The 5,766-nt window shown below is 38.4% G+C and overlaps 1 pseudogene; it reads left to right on the top strand.

Moving 5' to 3' along the window:
* Positions 1–4,247: 4,247 nt before the first annotated feature.
* On the top strand, positions 4,248–5,495 carry LOC123818672 (annotated as a pseudogene).
* The last annotated feature ends 271 nt before the right edge of the window (positions 5,496–5,766 follow it).

Consider the following 5,766-nt stretch of genomic DNA (forward strand, 5'->3'; position numbering starts at 1 on the left):
ATGGCAGCCATGTTGTGATTCTTAGTGTCTTGAGTCATATCTTAGGTATTTTTAAATAAACCATAACTATTTAACCTACAAGCTAAACTAATTATTTCTATATTTTGATTAAATAATACATTAAGTAGATTTTATGGTTTAGAAGCTAATCAATGCCAGAATTGTTTTGATTATCATGGAAATGTAAACTGCATGGTAGGCCTTTTACTTCTTATGTAGTATGGTGAATGAATTCACCTACTTAACCATCTAGGTCCTGAATGCAGGAGTGGACACAGAGTGAGGCAATCCAACTTAACTTACAATTGACTTGCACCAATAATTGTGGAGGAGAGTCCTAGGCCATCCCTTTCCCACATATTACTTTATCTGCTTTCCCCTAAAATGACAATAAATGCACTAGACACTGAGAATGACAAAAACTTCTTTACTCAAGGGTTCATTTCACAGGTGTAAAGCAGGGTCTCTCCTCCATGATACTATTGATGTTTGGGTCTGGGTAATTCACTGGTGTGGAGGGCTGTGCTGTGCAGTGCACGATGTTCAGTAGTATTCCGGCCTCTACTACCCAATAAATGCCAGTGGCACTCCTTTGCCTGATTATGATAACAAAGTGTGTTTCCAAACATTACCATATACAAATGGAACATGGGTTCTTGAAATTAATTCATTCCAGAAAACTATTTGAAAACAGAGTCTCCTTTGTTGCCTGAGAGATATATGACTGATCATACAGGTATCAGCACAAAATGGTTGTCAGGTAGAGAATTCATACTTGAATTACTTGAGTTTACTTGATTACTCATACTTGAGTTTTGTTAGACCACCAAGACATTTTTTCTGTGAACAGCTTGATTGTGAACTTAATTGTTTGAGAACTGAGACATTCAAGAACTGAGGTTTGACTGTTTTCCCAAGGGTAAGAGCCACTAGTTTAAAGCTAAAAGAATCAGAGAGCTGTTGGGTGTTTTGCTGCCTTTCCTTTGTACCACATGATGAGGCCTAGATTTTTAGGGATTTCCCAAGGATTCTTCATCTTTCCCTTCCAAGGCCCCAATCCTCTCTTCTTGATATCTTCTTTTTAATCCCGTTTTCTCTTAGTATCCTTACTTACTCTGTTTTCCTGGACATGTTACTCAATTCTACAAAGATGATCAACACCAAGTCCATTCATATCTTGCCAGCATCACAGCCTCCATTGCACAAAGAATATAAAGGCTTTTCTCCTTTTTCCTGTGTCTGCTGACTCTGCCAAGTGGAGGAGCAAACTCATTTCTCAGTGTTTATACACCTGAGGGTGGGATGGGCAAAGGAAAGGATCTGACCATCTCTCACAGTCTGTGCTGTTGCCAAGCAAGTTATCACCACTTTTATCTCTTGCCTAGGTCACTGCAATTAATTCATTGGTCTTTCTGCTTCTACACTTGCAGGTCACCATCTGTTATATCAGCCCAGAAGCTAGACTGACCCTTGTTACATGTGAATCAGATCATGCCACTTCTCTGTTCAAAACCCTGCAATTTGCTCAGAATAAAATCTGATGTTTTAACAATGGCCTAAAGCACCTAAATGATCCAGCTCATATATTTTTCTGTGACCTCAATACCTGCTGTTTTTCCCTCCTTGCTTTCTCTGTCTCAGCTATATAGGAAGTCCTTGTGGTCCCTTGATTCAGAAGGCATGTTGCTGCCTTAGAAACTTTGCCCTGGCTCTTCCTTCTGTGGGGACTGCTCTTCCCTCAGCTATGCATCCAAATGGCTACCTCCCTCACTTCTTTCAGGTCTCTGCCCAAATGTTAGCCTCTCAATGGGGCCAATTCCATTCATCCTAATTAACATTGCAACTCCTTCCCTAACCTGCTCCAGCTTTCCTAGATCATGTAACCTACTTTCCTTTTATTTCTTATAGCACTTATCAGCTTTTAATATCACATATATAAAACTTTTTAATTGTTTGTTAATTTGCTTCTATCTGTTTTGTTCACCAACATATCTAGTGTCTAGAATGGTGCCTAATACATAGTAGGCATTCATTTTATTAAATTGTATGTATTAAATAAATGAGTAAAGATTGAATTCTCTTTCTGGTGGAAATAGGACAGAGAATGGAGAGGACCTGCCTCCCAGAATTTGATGAAACCTCTGTTACAATAAATAGAATAACCAAAGCACTCTTGACGGTTTGTGCCAGAGAAGTCTCTGCTGCATAATGTCAAGCATACTGTGCATTGAAAAGATTCTTCACCTCCTGAATACCCTTATTTGGTCTGTATCTACATTCATATTCTTCCAACTAGTACCATTTAAATCTTAGCTCTTATAATAATAGAAGAAACATTTGAAAACATTTACCTAACTCAACACCTACTCAGTTTGCATGACAAAGCCTAAGTTCCCCAACTTCTCTAGAAGCAGGATGGGGGTAAAGTGTGGGTGAGTGGTCTCTTTTTACCACCCCAAAAACATATTTGCAAACTTCTGGACTTTAGTCCTTTGTAAATTAGAGCTTGACTGAATTCAAGATGTAAATTGCAATAGAAAAACAAGACACTTTTGATTTTCTGAGTTGTGCAGTATATACCAATCATTTCTTTTTCTTCTTAGAAGAATTATAGTTAAGGAAAGGAAAAAAGAAGAGATCAACTGCAAAAGGTTAAGGGAGAAAACTTCACCTTCTTTTTGTTACAATTTTAGTTTCTGGTGTTTGAATCTAGTGCCTCTAACATAATATCAGTCAATGTCCCAAAACATTGATCAAATGGCTACTGGTTCTTAATTCCAATTTAAGGTTTTCAGGATCTATAGAAGTTTAATTTTCCATCTAAGTAACTCATTAAGTTGATACTAGCTCTATTGTAAAATAAACTACAAACTTATGTACCTTTATTATATCTAAAGTAAAATGTATTAATTTAGGCAACATGGGGCTTCTGGTCAAGATGGCAGAGTTGGTAAATGCTGAGATCACCTTCTCCCATGACCACACCAAAATTAGAACTAAATTATAGAACAACTATCCTTGAGAACCATTTGAAAACTAGCTGAACAAAACTCCTATAACTAAGGATATAAATAGGAAGCCATGTCAAGACTGGTAGGAGGGATGGAGACATGAAAAGACCTGGTCCCACACTCGTGTGGCAGTTAAGAATCAGGAGGGATATCTTGGTGGTAGAGGTCTCCCCCTAAAAAGTGAGGGACCTGAGCCTCACACTTTATTTAAAGCAGAGGATAAAATCATATTAGTAACAAACATATTAAATAAAACAGAGGATGTAATTTGAGAGACAAGGTAGCTGAAAACACCCAACTGGAAGAGGAAAAAGAAAAAAATAATTTAAATGGGGATTGTTTAAGGGATCTCAAGGACAACATTAATCATAACAACATTCACATTATAGGGGTACCAAAAGGAGAAAAAAACAAGGGATTAAAAACTTATTTGCAAAAATAATGACTGAATACTTCTTCAAACTGGCAAAGGAAGTAGGCATACAAGTCTAGGAAGTGCAGAGTCCCAAACAAGATGAACCCAAAGAGGCCCACACCAAGACATATCATAATTAAAATGCCAAAGATCAAAGAGGGAATCTTAAAAGAAGAAAGAGAAAAGCAGTTAGTTACTTAAAAGGAAGCTCCCATAACCATCAGCTGAGTTCTCAACAAACTTTTCTGACCAGGAGGGACTGCACAAAATATTTAAAGTGATGAAAAGAAAGAGCCTACAACCAACCAGGCTCTAATCAGCAAGGATATCATTTAGCATCAAAGGAAAGAGAAAGAGCTTCCTAGATTTAAAAAATAAAAAACAAAAGAAGAAGAAAGAAAAGAAACGAAACAAAACAAAACAAAATGGAGTGAAAAAAAGCTCAAGTTCATCATCACCCAACCAGTATTATAAGACGTGTTAAAGGGGTCAGTCTCCTCAGCCTCTGCCAGCAGTCCAGTACCACTTCCTGCTGCTGTCCTCTGCAGGAGGGAGTCAGGCAGTGTGCAACCAGACAGGCAGCTTTGGGAGTGGCTGGTGGTCTCTGCACTGGGAGGAATGACCTCCATGGGATCAGCTTGGGGTACCCCTGCACTCTGAGGTGGAGCACATCTGTGTTATCAAGACATTCCCACAGCTGTACCAAAAGAACACTCATCTTCCTTGGAACTTGGAATTTATGAAGAACTGCCTTTGTGAAAAGCTGACAATAATTTCTTTAAATCCCATCTCTTAGTGTTCTTTAAGAATATCCAGAAACCATGAAAAATGTTATTAATGAAAAGTTTGACTGCCATTTCTTTAATGAAGGCTTTACTGACAAGGACATTCTGGACCAAAAAGTAAATTAAGATGGTTCTTCTTCTGATGATAAGGATGCCTTCTATGTTGCAGACCTGGGAGGCATACTAAAGAACTATCTGAAATGGTTAAAATCTCTTCCTCAAGTCACCCCCTTTTATGCAGTCAAATGCATTGACAGCAGAACCAAAGTGAAGATCCTAGCTGCCACCAGACAGGATTTGACTGTGCCAACAAGACTGAAATACAATTAGTACAATATTTAGGTGCCTCCAGAAAGGATTATCTATGCAGGTCCTTGTAAACAAGTGTCTCAGATATGCTGCCAATAGTGGCATTCAGATGATGACTTTCAATAGTGAAGTCAAGCTGATGAAAGTTGCCAGGGCACATCCAAAGGCACAGCTGGTTTTTGTGGATTGCCCCTGATGATTCCAAAGCAGTGCTGTCTCAATGTTAAATTTGGTGCCACACTACAAAACAACAGCCTTCTTTTGGAACAGGCAAAAGAATTAAATATTGAGGTCATCCATGTCAACTTCCATGTAGGAAGTGGAAGTGGCTGTATTGATCCTAAGATCTTCATCCAGGCCATATCTGATGCCCATTGAGTCTTTGTCATGGGAGCAGAGGTTGGATCTGCTTGATACTGGTGATGGCTTTCCTGGATTTGAGAATGTAAAGTTCAAATTTGAAGAGATTGCCATTGTAATTAACCCAGCTCTTGACAAGTATTTTTAGTCAGACTCAGGAGTAACACTCATAGCTGAGTGAGGCAGATACTATGTTGCATCAATTTCACACTTGTGGTTAATGTCATTGCCAAAAAAACTCCTATTAAAGGAACAAACAGGCTCTGAAGATGAACATGATTCAAGTGAAAAACTTTAATGTATTAAGCGAGTGATGGAGAATATGGATCATTTAATTGAACCCTCTATGATCATGTGCACATGAAGCTCCTTCTGCAGAAGCCCTGACCAGATGAGTACAGTATTATTCATCCAGCATATGGGAGCCTACATATGATGGCCTTGATCACATTGTAGAGTGCTGTCATTTTCCCAAGATCTCTGTGGAGTACTGGATGATCTTTGAAAACACATACTTACACCATTGTTGCTGCTTCTACTTTCAGTGGATTTCAGAGGTCAACTATGTACTATGTGATGTCAGGGCTGACATGGCAACAGATACAGCTAGTCTAGAACCAGAGAATGAAATGAAATGGTACCCAGCAACCTATGCTTCAGTTCATATTAATGTGTAGATACCATTTTTGTAGCTATTAGAGTGAGTATAGCTTGAATTAAGGGATTCGGGGGGCCATTTAACTTAATTATTGAAAGGTCATTGTAAATAGGGTTGGCACAGATAGAACAATATGGAAGGCTAGGAAATGGTGTCACACTTATCTGTGTTCCTATGGAAACTATTTGAATACTTCTTTCATATGGATTTTTATTCAATTTTTAAATA

The sequence above is a fragment of the Phyllostomus hastatus genome, unplaced genomic scaffold (genome assembly GCF_019186645.2).
Source record: "Phyllostomus hastatus isolate PE091 unplaced genomic scaffold, TTU_PhHast_1.1 phas_contig_29, whole genome shotgun sequence".
NCBI lineage: Eukaryota > Metazoa > Chordata > Mammalia > Chiroptera > Phyllostomidae > Phyllostomus > Phyllostomus hastatus.